Genomic DNA, 15,864 nt, shown 5'->3' on the forward strand with positions numbered 1-15,864 from the left:
CACTGATATAAACCAAGTCTTTCAGTGGACCACTGATATAAACCAAGTCTTACAGTGGGCCACTGATACAAACCAAGTCTTTCAGTGGACCACTGATATAAATCAAGTGTTCCAGTGGACCACTGATATAAACCAAGTATTCCAGTGAACCACTGATATAAACCAAGTATTCCAGTGGACCACTGATATAAACCAAGTCTTTCAGTGGACAACTGATATAAACCAAGTCTTACAGTGGGCCACTGATACAAACCAAGTCTTTCAGTGGACCACTGATATAAATCAAGTGTTCCAGTAGACCACTGATATAAACCAAGTATTCCAGTGGACCACTGATATAAACCAAGTATTCCAGTGGACCACTGATATAAACCAAGTGTTCCAGTGGACCACTGATATAAACCGAGTGTTCCAGTGAACTACTGATATAAACCAGGTGTTCCAGTGGCCCACTGATATAAACCAAGTCTTCCAGTGGACCACTGATATAAACCAAGTCTTCCAGTGGTCCACTGATACAAGTGTTCCAGTGGACCACTGATATAAACCAAGTGTTCCAGTGGACCACTGATATAAACCAAGTGTTCCAGTGGACCATTGATATAAACCAAGTGTTCCAGTGGACCACTGACATAAACCAAGTCTTCCAGTGGACCACTGACAACAGTCTGATGTTCAGTGAGGATCAGAGTACAAGAAAAACTCAAACCACTCAGTAGGACGTAAGTCAAATGTGAGAGACCTGGGAGCGATAATGTCAGAAGATCTCACGTTCAAGGAACATAATATTTTCACAGCTGCTAGAAAAAAGATAGATTGGATAACTAGAACCTTCTAGGTCACTCGTTCTCTCTAGGCTGGAATATTATTGTGTATTAACAGCCAACTTCAAGGCAGGAGAAATTACTGAGCTGGAAAATGTACAGAGAACCTTCACAGCTTGTATAAACTCAGTCAAACACCTAAATTACTGGGAGCGCTTAAGTTCCTAGAACTGTACTCCTTAGAACGTAGGCGAGAAAGATGCATCATAATTTACACCTGGAAGATACAGGAGGGATTGGTCGCAAACCTGCACACTGAAGTTACTACTTATGAATACAAGAAACTTGGTAGACGGTGCAGGATCCTCCCCTTCCACAAACCCACCCTCCCCTTTCATATTCCCACCCATCCCTCCCACAATCCCACCCTCCTTTCCCACATTCCCACCCTCCCCTCCCACATTCCCACCCTCCCCTCCCACAATCCCACCCTCCCCTCCCACATTCCCACCCTCCCCTCCCACATTCCCACCCTCCCCTCCCACAATCCCACCCTCCCCTCCCACATTCCCACCCTCCCCTCCCACATTCCCACCCTCCCCTCCCACATTCCCACCCTCCCCTCCCACATTCCCACCCTCCCCTCCCACAATCCCACCCTCCCCTCCCACATTCCCACCCTCCCCTCCCACATTCCCACCCTCCACTCCCACATCCTCCCCTCCCACAACCTTCCCTCCCACATCCTCCCCTCCCACAACCTCCCCTCCCACATCCTCCCCTCCCACATCCTCCCCTACCACATCCTCCCCTCCCACAATCCCACCCTCCCCTACCACATTCCCACCCTCCCCTCCCACATTCCCACCCTCCCCTCCCACAATCCCACCCTCCCCTACCACATTCCCACCCTCCCCTCCCACATTCCCACCCTCCCCTCCCACAATCCCACCCTCCCCTCCCACATTCCCACCCTCCCCTCCCACATTCCCACCCTCCCCTCCCACAATCCCACCCTCCCCTCCCACATTCCCACCCTCCCCTCCCACATTCCCACCCTCCCCTCCCACAATCCCACCCTCCCCTCCCACATTCCCACCCTCCCCTCCCACATTCCCACCCTCCCCTCCCACATTCCCACCCTCCCCTCCCACATTCCCACCCTCCCCTCCCACAATCCCACCCTCCCCTACCACATTCCCACCCTCCCCTCCCACATTCCCACCCTCCCCTCCCACAATCCCACCCTCCCCTACCACATTCCCACCCTCCCCTCCCACATTCCCACCCTCCCCTCCCACAATCCCACCCTCCCCTCCCACATTCCCACCCTCCCCTCCCACATTCCCACCCTCCCCTCCCACAATCCCATCCTCCCCTCCCACATTCCCACCCTCCCCTACCACATTCCCACCCTCCCCTCCCACAATCCCACCCTCCCCTCCCACATTCCCACCCTCCCCTCCCACATTCCCACCCTCCCCTCCCACAATCCCACCCTCCCCTCCCACAATCCCACCCTCCCCTCCCACATTCCCACCCTCCCCTCCCACAATCCCACCCTCCCCTCCCACAATCCCACCCTCCCCTACCACATTCCCACCCTCCCCTCCCACAATCCCACCCTCCCCTCCCACATTCCCACCCTCCCCTCCCACATTCCCACCCTCCCCTCCCACATTCCCACCCTCCCCTCCCACATTCCCACCCTCCCCTCCCACAATCCCATCCTCCCCTCCCACATTCCCACCCTCCCCTCCCACATTCCCACCCTCCCCTCCCACAATCCCACCCTCCCCTCCCACATTCCCACCCTCCCCTCCCACATTCCCACCCTCCCCTCCCACATTCCCACCCTCCCCTCCCACATTCCCACCCTCCCCTCCCACAATCCCACCCTCCCCTCCCACATTCCCACCCTCCCCTCCCACATTCCCACCCTCCCCTCCCACATTCCCACCCTCCCCTCCCACATTCCCACCCTCCCCTCCCACATTCCCACCCTCCCCTCCCACAATCCCACCCTCCCCTCCCACATTCCCACCCTCCCCTCCCACCCTGGGGCTGCTGCCGCAAACGTTCCTCCTGGGATATAATTACCAGCCACTAGACGCCATGTTATGAAGTATGTTATAATTTTATTAATGTTATGTTAATATAGTGTTGTGATGTTGTTAACAGTGTTGTGATGTTATTAACAGTGTTGTGATGTTGTTAACAGTGTTATTAACGTTATTAATATAGTGTTATAATGATCTGTGAGACACGTCATTATATATGTCTATAATATATGATCTTCTCAAAGTCAACAGAAAAATGAAACGAGGATCTACTCCCCCCTGAACCCCTACCCCTTCCCCTCCCCTTCCCCTTGAACCTCTACCTCTCATTCCTTCCCCTTACTCCCCCCCCCCACCTTCCTCTCCTGCCTCCGTAAACCCCCTACCTCCGTTCTCTCTCTCCCACTTCCTCCTCCTCTCCCCTTCCCCAACAAATCCCCCCACCCCCCACTCCCCACCCCCCACTCCCCCACCCTGTCATCTATGCAAGTTAAATGTTATAAATGTTCGTTCATTTACACGAATTCGAAATAAACAAATATTTGAAAAAAAAAAAATTAAGACCAGGTTTTGAAAAATCCAGGAGCAGGTCTTGAAGACTCTTAAGAGCAGGTCTTGAAGACTCTTAAGAGGAGGTCTTGAAGACTCTTAAGAGCAGGTCTTGAAGACTCTTAAGAGCAGGTCTTGAAGACTCTTAAGAGCAGGTCTTGAAGACTCTTAAGAGCAGGTCTTGAAGACTCTTAAGAGCAGGTCTTGAAGACTCTTAAGAGCAGGTCTTGAAGACTCTTAAGAGCAGGTCTTGAAGACTCTTAAGAGCAGGTCTTGAAGACTCTTAAGAGGAGGTCTTGAAGACTCTTAAGAGCAGGTCTTGAAGACTCTTAAGAGCAGGTCTTGAAGACTCTTAAGAGCAGGTCTTGAAGACTCTTAAGAGCAGGTCTTGAAGACTCTTAAGAGCAGGTCTTGAAGACTCTTAAGAGGAGGTCTTGAAGACTCTTAAGAGCAGGTCTTGAAGACTCTTAAGAGCAGGTCTTGAAGACTCTTAAGAGGAGGTCTTGAAGACTCTTAAGAGCAGGTCTTGAAGACTCTTAAGAGGAGGTCTTGAAGACTCTTAAGAGCAGGTCTTGAAGACTCTTAAGAGCAGGTCTTGAAGACTCTTAAGAGGAGGTCTTGAAGACTCTTAAGAGCAGGTCTTGAAGACTCTTAAGAGGAGGTCTTGAAGACTCTTAAGAGCAGGTCTTGAAGACTCTTAAGAGGAGGTCTTGAAGACTCTTAAGAGGAGGTCTTGAAGACTCTTAAGAGGAGGTCTTGAAGACTCTTAAGAGGAGGTCTTGAAGACTCTTAAGAGCAGGTCTTGAAGACTCTTAAGAGCAGGTCTTGAAGACTCTTAAGAGCAGGTCTTGAAGACTCTTAAGAGCAGGTCTTGAAGACTCTTAAGAGCAGGTCTTGAAGACTCTTAAGAGCAGGTCTTGAAGACTCTTAAGAGCAGGTCTTGAAGACTCTTAAGAGGAGGTCTTGAAGACTCTTAAGAGCAGGTCTTGAAGACTCTTAAGAGCAGGTCTTGAAGACTCTTAAGAGCAGGTCTTGAAGACTCTTAAGAGCAGGTCTTGAAGACTCTTAAGAGCAGGTCTTGAAGACTCTTAAGAGGAGGTCTTGAAGACTCTTAAGAGCAGGTCTTGAAGACTCTTAAGAGCAGGTCTTGAAGACTCTTAAGAGGAGGTCTTGAAGACTCTTAAGAGCAGGTCTTGAAGACTCTTAAGAGGAGGTCTTGAAGACTCTTAAGAGCAGGTCTTGAAGACTCTTAAGAGCAGGTCTTGAAGACTCTTAAGAGGAGGTCTTGAAGACTCTTAAGAGCAGGTCTTGAAGACTCTTAAGAGGAGGTCTTGAAGACTCTTAAGAGCAGGTCTTGAAGACTCTTAAGAGGAGGTCTTGAAGACTCTTAAGAGGAGGTCTTGAAGACTCTTAAGAGGAGGTCTTGAAGACTCTTAAGAGGAGGTCTTGAAGACTCTTAAGAGCAGGTCTTGAAGACTCTTAAGAGCAGGTCTTGAAGACTCTTAAGAGCAGGTCTTGAAGACTCTTAAGAGCAGGTCTTGAAGACTCTTAAGAGGAGGTCTTGAAGACTCTTAAGAGCAGGTCTTGAAGACTCTTAAGAGCAGGTCTTGAAGACTCTTAAGAGGAGGTCTTGAAGACTCTTAAGAGGAGGTCTTGAAGACTCTTAAGAGTAGGTCTTGAAGACTCTTAAGAGGAGGTCTTGAAGACTCTTAAGAGGAGGTCTTGAAGACTCTTAAGAGCAGGTCTTGAAGACTCTTAAGAGCAGGTCTTGAAGACTCTTAAGAGGAGGTCTTGAAGACTCTTAAGAGGAGGTCTTGAAGACTCTTAAGAGCAGGTCTTGAAGACTCTTAAGAGGAGGTCTTGAAGACTTTTAAGAGGAGGTCTTGAAGACTCTGTAAGAGGTGGTCTTGAAGACTCTTTAAGAGGTCTTGAAGACTCTTAAGAGGAGGTCTTGAAATCTCTTTAAGAGGAGGTCTTGAAGACTCTTAAGAGGAGGTCTTGAAGACTCTTAAGAGGAGGTCTTGAAGACTCTTAAGAGGAGGTCTTGAAGACTCTTAAGAGGAGGTTTTAAAGTCTGTTAAGAGGAGGTCTTGAAGACTCTTAAGAAGAGGTTTTGAAGACTCTTTAAGAGGTCTTGAAGACTCTTAAGAGGTCTTGAAGACTCTTTAAGAGGTTTTGAAGACTCTTAAGAGGAGGTTTTGAAGACTCTTTAAGAGGTCTTGAAGACTCTTTAAGAGGAGGTCTTGAAGACTCTTTAAGAAAAGGTCTTGAAGACTCTGTAAGAGGAGGTCTTGAAGTCTCTTTAAGAGGAGGTCTTGAAGACTCTTTAAGAGGTCTTGAAGACTCTGTCAGAGGAGGCTTTGAAGACTTTTAAGAGGAGGTTTTGAAGACTTTTAAGAGGTCTTGGCTGGTGGAGGTTGAGTGGTGGGAACAGCGCTCAGTAATTACCATCATTTGCTCTGGGATATTTTATAAAGACTGAAGTGTGCTAAGAGACTTAATTACCTGTCAGGCATATCTCAGTGTTAATGAAGTGCCTGGCTGGGTCATGTAGCAGCCTGGGTGGGAGACGGGGAGTAGGCTCCACCTCCCTGGATACTCTGATGGTGGAGGGGGAGTAGGCTCCGCCTCCCTGGATGCTCTGATGGTGGAGGGCAGTAGGCTCCACCTCCCTGGATGCTCTGATGGTGGAGGGGGAGTAGGCTCCACATACCCTGGATGCTCTGATGGTGGAGGGGGAGTAGGCTCCACCTCCCTGGATACTCTGATGGTGGAGAGGGAGTAGGCTCCACCTCCCTGGATACTCTGATGGTGGAGGGGGAGTAGGCTCCACCTCCCTGGATGCTCTGATGGTGGAGGGGGAGTAGGCTCCACCTCCCTGGATGCTCTGATGGGGAGGGGGAGTAGGCTCCATCTCCCTGGATGCTCTGATGGGGAGTAGGCTCCACCTCCCTGGATGCTCTGATGGGGAGGGGGAGTAGGTTCCACCTTTCTGGATGCTCTGATGGTGGAGGGGGAGTAGGCTCCGCCTCCCTGGATGCTCTGATGGTGGAGGGCAGTAGGCTCCACCTCCCTGGATGCTCTGATGGTGGAGGGGGAGTAGGCTCCACATACCCTGGATGCTCTGATGGTGGAGGGGGAGTAGGCTCCACCTCCCTGGATGCTCTGATGGGGAGGGGGAGTAGGCATCACCTCCCTGGATGCTCTGATAGGGAGGGGGAGTAGGCACCACGTCCCTGGATGCTCTGATGGGGAGGGGGAGTAGGCACCACCTCCATGGATGCTCTGATGGGGAGGGGGAGTAGGCTCCACCTCCCTGGATGCTATGATGGGGAGGGGGAGTAGGCTCCACATCCCTGGATGTTCTGATGGGGAGGGGGAGTAGGCTCCACCTCCCTGGATGCTCTGATTGGGAAGGGGAGTAGGCTCCACCTCCCTGGATGCTCTGATGGGGAGGGGGAGTAGGCACCACCTCCCTGGATGCTCTGATGGGGAGGGGGAGTAGGTTCCACCTCCCTGGATGCTCTGATGGGGAGGGGGAGTAGGTTCCACCTCCCTGGAAGCACTGATGGGGAGGAGGAGTAGGCACCACCTCACTGGATGCTCTGATGGTGGAGGGGGAGTAGGCTCCACCTCCCTGGATGCTCTGATGGGGAGGGGGAGTAGGCACCACCTCCCTAGATGCTCTTATGGGTGGAGGAGTAGGCACCACCTCCCTGGATGCTCTGATGGGGAGGGGGAGTAAGCACTACCTCCCTGGATGCTCTGATGGGGAGGGGGAGTAGGCACCACCTCCCTGGATGCTCTGATGGGGAGGGGGAGTAGGCACCACCTCCCTGGATGCTCTGATGGGGAGGGGGAGTTGCCACCAGCTCCCTGGATGCTCTGATGGGGAGTGGGAGTGGGAGTAGGCACCATCTCCCTGGGTACTCTGATGGGGAGGTGGAGTAGGCACCACCTCCCTGGATGCTCTGATGGGGAGGGGGAGTAGGCACCACCTCCCTGGATACTCTGATGGGGAGGGGGATTAGGCACCACCTCCTTGGATACTCTGATGGGGAGGGGGAGTAGGCACCACCTCCCTGGATGCTCTGATGGGGAGGGGGAGTAGGCACCACCTCCCTGGATGCTCTGATGGTGATGGGGAGTAGGCACCACCTCCCTGGATACTCTGATGGGGAAGTGGAGTAGGTGCCACCTCCCTGGATGCTCTGATGGGGAGGGGGAGTAGGCACCACCTCCCTGGATGCTCTGATGAGGAGGGGGAGTAGGCACCACCTCCCTGGATGCTTTGATGGGGAGGGGGAGTAGGCACCACCTCCCTGGATACTCTGATGGGGAGGTGGAGTAGGCACCACCTCCCTGGATGCTCTGATGGGGAGGGGGAGTAGGCACCCCCTCCCTGGATGCTCTGATGGGGAGGGGGAGTAAGCACCACCTCCCTGGATGCTCTGATGGGGAGGGGGAGTAGGCACCACCTCCCTGGATACTCTGATGGGGAAGGGGAGTAGGCACCGCCTCCCTGGATACTCTGATGGGGAGGGGGAGTAGGCACCACCTCCCTGGATGATCTGATGGGGAGGGGGAGTAGACACCACCTCCCTGGAAGCTCTGATGGGGAGGGGAAGTAGGCACCACCTCCCTGGATGCTCTGATGGGGAGGGGGAGTAGGCACCACCTCCCTGGATGCTCTGATGGGGAGGGGGAGTGGGCACCACCTCCCTGGATGCTCTGATGGGGAGTGGGAGTAGGCACCACCTCCCTGGATACTCTGATGGGGAGGCGGAGTAGGCACCACCTCCCTGGATGCTCTGATGGGGAGGGGGAGTAGGCACCACCTCTCTGGATACTCTGATGGGGAGGGGGAGTAGGCACCACCTCCCTGGATGCTCTGATGGGGAAGTGGATTAGGCACCACCTCCCTGGAAGCTCTGATGGGGAAGTGGAGTAGGCACCACCTCCCTGGATACTCTGATGGGGAGGGGGAGTAGGCACCACCTCCCTGGATGCTCTGATGGGGAAGTGGAGTAGGCACCACCTCCCTGGAAGCTCTGATGGGGAAGTGGAGTAGGCACCACCTCCCTGGAAGCTCTGATGGGGAAGTGGAGTAGGCACCACCTCCCTGGATACTCTGATGGGGAGGGGGAGTAGGCACCACCTCCCTGGATGCTCTGATGGGGAAGTGGAGTAGGCACCACCTCCCTGGATACTCTGATTGTCTGAAAACCAAGTATTTATACCAACTTAACATCTTAGAACAACCTTAAGAACATTTATAAACAAATAACGCAAGGTGAGTATTCTAGGCTGGCGGGAGAGTGATTATCTCGGCTCCATCATCAGAACAAAGCATCAGCCAGCCACCCCGAGATAATTACCGTAATTAGTGCTTAGTATGAGGTAGTCATCAATAAGCTCACTGGCCTGGGAGGCTGGGGCGAGGAGCTGAGCTCAGTTCTCTGGCCGGGGAGGCTGGGACGAGGAGCTGAGCTCAGTTCACTGGCCTGGGAGGCTGGGGCGAGGAGCTGAGCTCAGTTCTCTGGCCGGGGAGGCTGGGACGAGGAGCTGAGCTCAGTTCACTGGCCTGGGAGGCTGGGGCGAGGAGCTGAGCTCAGTTCACTGGCCTGGGAGGCTGGGGCGAGGAGCTGAGCTCAGTTCACTGGCCTGGGAGGCTGGGGCAAGGAGCTGAGCTCAGTTCACTGGCCTGGGAGGCTTGGGCGAGGAGCTGAGCTCAGTTCACTTGCCTGGGAGGCTGGGGCGAGGAGCTGAGCTCAGTTCACTGGCCTGAGAGGCTGGGGCAAGGAGCTGAGCTCAGTTCACTGGCCTGGGAGGCTGGGGCGAGGAGCTGAGCTCAGTTCACTGGCCTGAGACGCTGGGGCAAGGAACTGAGCTCAGTTCACTGGCCTGGGAGGCTGGGGCGAGGAGCTGAGCTCAGTTCACTGGCCTGGGAGGCTGGGGCGAGGAGCTGAGCTCAGTTCACTGGCCTGGGAGGCTGGGGCAAGGAACTGAGCTCAGTTCACTGGCCTGGGAGGCTGGGGCGAGGAGCTGAGCTCAGTTCACTGGCCTGGGAGGCTGGGGCAAGAAGCTGAGCTCAGTTCACTGGCCTGGGAGGCTGGGGCAATGAGCTGAGTTCAGTTCACTTGCCTGGGAGGCTGGGGCGAGGAGCTGAGCTCAGTTCACTTGCCTGGGAGGCTGGGGCGAGGAGCTGAGCTCAGCTCACTATCCTGGGAGGATGGATAGAGGAGCTGAGCTCAGCTCACTGGCCTGGGAGAATGGAGCGAGGAACTGAGCTCAGCTCACTATCCTGGGAGGATGGAGTGAGGAACTGAGCTCAGCTCACTATCCTGGGAGGCTGGGGCAAGAAGGCGAGCTCAGTTCCCTGGCCTGGGAGGCTGAGCGAAGCTGAGCTCAGCTCACACTCTCATGTCTCAAAACGACCCATTCCCTCAAGGGTGAGGCGGGGCTCTTGATCTAGGGAATTGGGTTGCCTACTACCCTGAATTTTGCCTGTATGCCTTCCATCTGCCCTCCCTCCCCCCTCCCCCGTCACAGGCGCTGTATAATCCCTACGGGTTTAGCTCTATTCATGATAATAATACTTTGAAATGATCCTCTTCCCCCCACCCCTCAGGAATGATTGAACTTCACGTGTATACAAACAGTCTAGATTATCATGGTTCAGCGGCCTCTGTCACGCCTTGTCTCGCCTCTCTGTGTAAACTAATGATGGTGATCAATCTCTGCCTGACTGTCCTTCTTGCTAGCCAGACACTGTCCTTCTTGCTAGCCAAACACTGTCCTTCTTGCTAGCCAAACACTGTCCTTCTTGCTAGCCAAACACTGTCCTTCTTGCTAGCCAAACATTGTCCCTCTTGCTAGCCAAACATTGTCCCTCTTGCTAGCCAAACATTGTCCCTCTTGCTAGCCAAACATTGTCCCTCTTGCTAGCCAAACACTGTCCTTCTTGCTAGCCAAACATTGTCCCTCTTGCTAGCCAAACATTGTCCCTCTTGCTAGCCAAACATTGTCCCTCTTGCTAGCCAAACATTGTCCCTCTTGCTAGCCAAACATTGTCCCTCTTGCTAGCCAAACATTGTCCCTCTTGCTAGCCAAACATTGTCCCTCTTGCTAGCCAAACATTGTCCCTCTTGCTAGCCAAACATTGTCCCTCTTGCTAGCCAAACATTGTCCCTCTTGCTAGCCAAACATTGTCCCTCTTGCTAGCCAAACATTGTCCCTCTTGCTAGCCAAACATTGTCCCTCTTGCTAGCCAAACATTGTCCCTCTTGCTAGCCAAACACTGTCCTTCTTGCTAGCCAAACATTGTCCCTCTTGCTAGCCAAACATTGTCCCTCTTGCTAGCCAAACATTGTCCCTCTTGCTAGCCAAACATTGTCCCTCTTGCTAGCCAAACATTGTCCCTCTTGCTAGCCAAACATTGTCCCTCTTGCTAGCCAAACATTGTCCCTCTTGCTAGCCAAACACTGTCCTTCTTGCTAGCCAAACATTGTCCCTCTTGCTAGCCAAACATTGTCCCTCTTGCTAGCCAAACATTGTCCCTCTTGCTAGCCAAACATTGTCCCTCTTGCTAGCCAAACATTGTCCCTCTTGCTAGCCAAACATTGTCCCTCTTGCTAGCCAAACATTGTCCCTCTTGCTAGCCAAACATTGTCCCTCTTGCTAGCCAAACAGGAACCCCCTCCCCCATGACACAATGTATGACTCTCCACATTAGTCAACTGTTCGCCGTCATAATGTCACAACTAAATTGTTAATCATAATGTTACTAAAATTAACTTATAAGACTGAGCTTGACTCTATGATTATTACTGACTCTATGTTATGACTCAAGATTCTTGACTCACATAATGACTCTAACAACATCATTCCACAACACACATATACTCAAAAATCACAAAAAATAATGTATAATTGTTATTGATTCCATCACACACTAACTTACTCCTCCATGATGAAGTTGAAAAGTTAGTCAAGGGAAGTAACTTGAAGGAAAATGTTGAATGTAACTTTGGTTGAAGGGAGTGTCTTAGTGGAGTGATTGAAGGAAGTCTAGATGGGGGAGGAGGAATGGGAGGAGGAAGGGGGCGTGGCTGGGCCCAGACAAGCAACTAACGTGTGTTGTATTAGGCAATTACCCCATGAACCTCACACCTGCAGGTGTGTGTGTGTGTGTGTGTGTGTGTGTGTGTGTGTGTGTGTGTGTGTGTGTGTGTGTGTGTGTTGTTTATAACGACTTACTTTATGTATACTGCACACTCTGCCTTAGTGGTAACAGGTGGATGGGTGAGGGAGGAATGGGTGTGGTAGTGAGTGAAGAATGGGGTGATAGTGAATAATGGGTGTGATAGTGAGTGTATAATGGGTGTGATAGTGAATAATGGGTGTGATAGTGACTGAATAATGGGTGTGATAGTGAGTGAAGAATGGGGTGATAGTGAAGAATAAGGGTAATAGTGAGTGAAGAATGGGGATGATGGGTAATATTGATTCTGGGTCGTGATGGTGGTAGATAAAAATGGTGGTAAAGGGTTGTTTAGGGAGGTGGTGGATGGTGGTAGGTAACAATGGTGGTAGGTAGTACTCTCTTTTGAGTCATATTACGTTCCACTGCGTCAACTTGGACTCTGTTGCGTCCTCTCGCATTCTATTCCGTCCTTTCGCTCTCTTGCGTCCTCTGGCGCATCTTGCGTCCCTTGCGTCATCCCAGCCTCATAACTCAGTCGCCCTGTTTGTTTACCAGACGCCGTTATAACAAAAGCAGGAATTATAGGCGATGCAAATTATAGGTTCCGCTGCAGGTTGCCAGAAACACTCTCACAATATAGGATTGTTTTTGCAAGAATTGTTGAGAATTGTCGGAGAATTTTTGTTGAGAGAATTGTGAAATAATTTTTTCGAGGGTTGGAGAGATCATGGCTGTGTCATGGCTGTGTCATATTTGTGTCATGGTTGTGTCATGGCTGTGTCATGGCTGTGTCATAGTTGTGTCATGGTTGTGTCATGGCTATGTCATGGCTGTGTCATATTTGTGTCATGGTTGTGTCATGGCTGTGTCATGGCTGTGTCATAGTTGTGTCATGGTTGTGTCATGGTTGTGTCATGGTTGTGTCATAGTTGTGTCATAGTTGTGTCATGGTTGTGTCATAGTTGTGTCATGGTTGTGTCATGGCTGTGTCATGGCTGTGTCATAGTTGTGTCATGGTTGTGTCATGGTTGTGTCATGGCTGTGTCATAGTTGTGTCATGGTTGTGTCATGGTTGTGTCATGGCTGTGTCATGGTTGTGTCATGGCTGTGTCATAGTTGTGTCATAGTTGTGTCATGGTTGTGTCATGGCTGTGTCATGGCTGTGTCATAGTTGTGTCATGGTTGTGTCATGGTTGTGTCATAGTTGTGTCATGGTTGTGTCATGGCTGTGTCATGGCTGTGTCATAGTTGTGTCATGGTTGTGTCATGGTTGTGTCATGGTTGTGTCATAGTTGTGTCATAGTTGTGTCATGGTTGTGTCATAGTTGTGTCATGGTTGTGTCATGGCTGTGTCATGGCTGTGTCATAGTTGTGTCATGGTTGTGTCATGGCTGTGTCATGGCTGTCATATTTGTGTCATGGTTGTGTCATGGCTGTGTCATGGCTGTGTCATAGTTGTGTCATGGTTGTGTCATGGTTGTATCATGGTTGTGTCATGGTTGTGTCATGGTTGTGTCATAATTGTTATAGTTGTGTCATAGTTGTATCATGGTTGTATCATGGTTGTATCATGGTTGTATCATGGTTGTATCATGGTTGTGTCATGGTTGTATTATGGTTGTGTCATGGTTGTGTCATGGTTACATTATGATTATATCATGGTTGTGTGATTTTTGTATCATGGTTGTATCATGGTTGAGTCACGGTTGTATCATGGTTGCATCATGGTTGTATCATGGTTGTATCATGGTTGAGTCATGGTTGTATCATGGTTGTGTCATGGTTGAGTCATGGTTGTATCATGGTTGTCATGGTTGAGTCATGGTTGTATCATGGTTGTGTCATGGTTGTATCATGGTTGTGTTATGGTTGTATCATGGTTGAGTCATGGTTGTATCATGGTTGTATCATGGTTGAGTCACGGTTGTATCATGGTTGAGTCACGGCTGTATCATGGTTGTGTCATGGTTGTATCATGGTTGTGTTATGGTTGTATCATGGTTGAGTCATGGTTTTATCATGGTTGAGTCATGGTTGTATCATGGTTGAGTCATGGTTGCATCATGGTTGAGTCACGGTTGTATCATGGTTGAGTCACGTTCGTATCATGGTTGTATCATGGTTGAGTCACGGTTGTATCATGGTTGTATCATGGTTGAGTCACGGTTGGATCATGGTTGAGTCATGGTTGTATCATGGTTGTATCATGGTTGAGTCATGGTTGTATCATGGTTGTATCATGGTTGTCATGGTTGTATCATGGTTGTATCATGGTTGTGTCATGATTGTATCATGGCTGAGTCATGGTTGTATCATGGTTGTGTCCTGGTTGTATCATGGTTGTATCATGGTTGAGTCATGGTTGTATCATGGTTGTATCATGGTTGTGTCATGGTTGCATCATGGTTGTATCATGGTTGAGTCACGGTTGTATCATGGTTGTATCATGGTTGTGTCATGATTGTATCATGGCTGAGTCATGGTTGTATCATGGTTGTGTCATGGTTGTATCATGGTTGTATCATGGTTGAGTCATGGTTGTATCATGGTTGCATCATGGTTGTGTCATGGTTGCATCATGGTTGTATCATGGTTGAGTCATGGTTGTATCATGGTTGAGTCATGGTTGTATCATGGTTGTATCATGGTTGTGTCATGGTTGCATCATGGTTGTATCATGGTTGAGTCATGGTTGTATCATGGTTGTATCATGGTTGAGTCATGGTTGTATCATGGTTGAGTCATGGTTGTATCATGGTTGTATCATGGTTGTGTCATGGTTGCATCATGGTTGTATCATGGTTGAGTCATGGTTGTATCATGGTTGTATCATGGTTGTGTCATGGTTGCATCATGGTTGTATCATGGCTGAGTCATGGTTGTATCATTGTTGTGTCATGGGTGTATCATGGTTTTATCATGGTTTAGTCATGGTTGTATCATGGTTGTATCATGGTTGTATCATGGTTGTATCATGGTTGTGTCATGATTGTATCATGGCTGAGTCATGGTTGTATCATGGTTGTGTCATGGGTGTATCATGGTTTTATCATGGTTGAGTCATGGTTGTATCATGGTTGAGTCATGGTTGTATCATGGTTGTATCATGGTTGTATCATGATTGTATCATGGCTGAGTCATGGCTGTATCATGGTTGTGTCATGGTTGCATCATGGTTGTATCATGGTTGAGTCATGGTTGTATCATGGTTGTATCATGGTTGTATCATGGTTGTGTCATGGTTGCATCATGGTTGTATCATGGCTGAGTCATGGTTGTATCATGGTTGTGTCATGGTTGTATCATGGTTGTATCATGGTTGTATCATGGTTGTGTCATGGTTGCATCATGGTTGTATCATGGCTGAGTCATGGTTGTATCATGGTTGTATCATGGTTGAGTCATGGTTGTATCATGGTTGTATCATGGTTGTGTCATGGTTGCATCATGGTTGTATCATGGTTGAGTCATGGTTGTATCATGGTTGTATCATGGTTGTGTCATGGTTGCATCATGGTTGTATCATGGTTGAGTCATGGTTGTATCATGGTTGTATCATGGTTGTGTCATGGTTGCATCATGGTTGTATCATGGCTGAGTCATGGTTGTATCATGGTTGTGTCATGGTTGTATCATGGTTGTATCATGGTTGTATCATGGTTGTGTCATGGTTGCATCATGGTTGTATCATGGCTGAGTCATGGTTGTATCATGGTTGTATCATGGTTGTGTCATGGTTGTATCATGGTTGTATCATGGTTGAGTCATGGTTGTATCATGGTTGTATCATGGTTGCATCATGGTTGTATCATGGTTGTGTCATGGTTGCATCATGGTTGTATCATGGCTGAGTCATGGTTGTATCATGGTTGTGTCATGGTTGTATCATGGTTGTGTCATGGTTGCATCATGGTTGTATCATGGTTGTATCATGGTTGTGTCATGGTTGTATCATGGTTGCATCATGGTTGTATCATGGTTGTATCATGGTTGTATCATGGTTGTATCATGGTTGTGTCATGGTTGCATCATGGTTGTATCATGGTTGTATCATGATTGTATCATGGCTGAGTCATGGTTGTATCATGGTTGTGTTATGATTGTATCATGGCTGAGTCATGGTTGTATCATGGTTGTATCATGGTTGTGTCATGGTTGTATCATGGCTGAGTCATGGTTGTGTCATGGTTGTATCATGGTTGAGTCATGGTTGCATCATGGTTGTATCATGGTTGCATCATGGTTGTGTCATGGTTGTATCATGGTTGAGTCATGGTTGCATCAT

Source organism: Cherax quadricarinatus, chromosome 1 (assembly GCF_038502225.1).
Source record: "Cherax quadricarinatus isolate ZL_2023a chromosome 1, ASM3850222v1, whole genome shotgun sequence".
NCBI lineage: Eukaryota > Metazoa > Arthropoda > Malacostraca > Decapoda > Parastacidae > Cherax > Cherax quadricarinatus.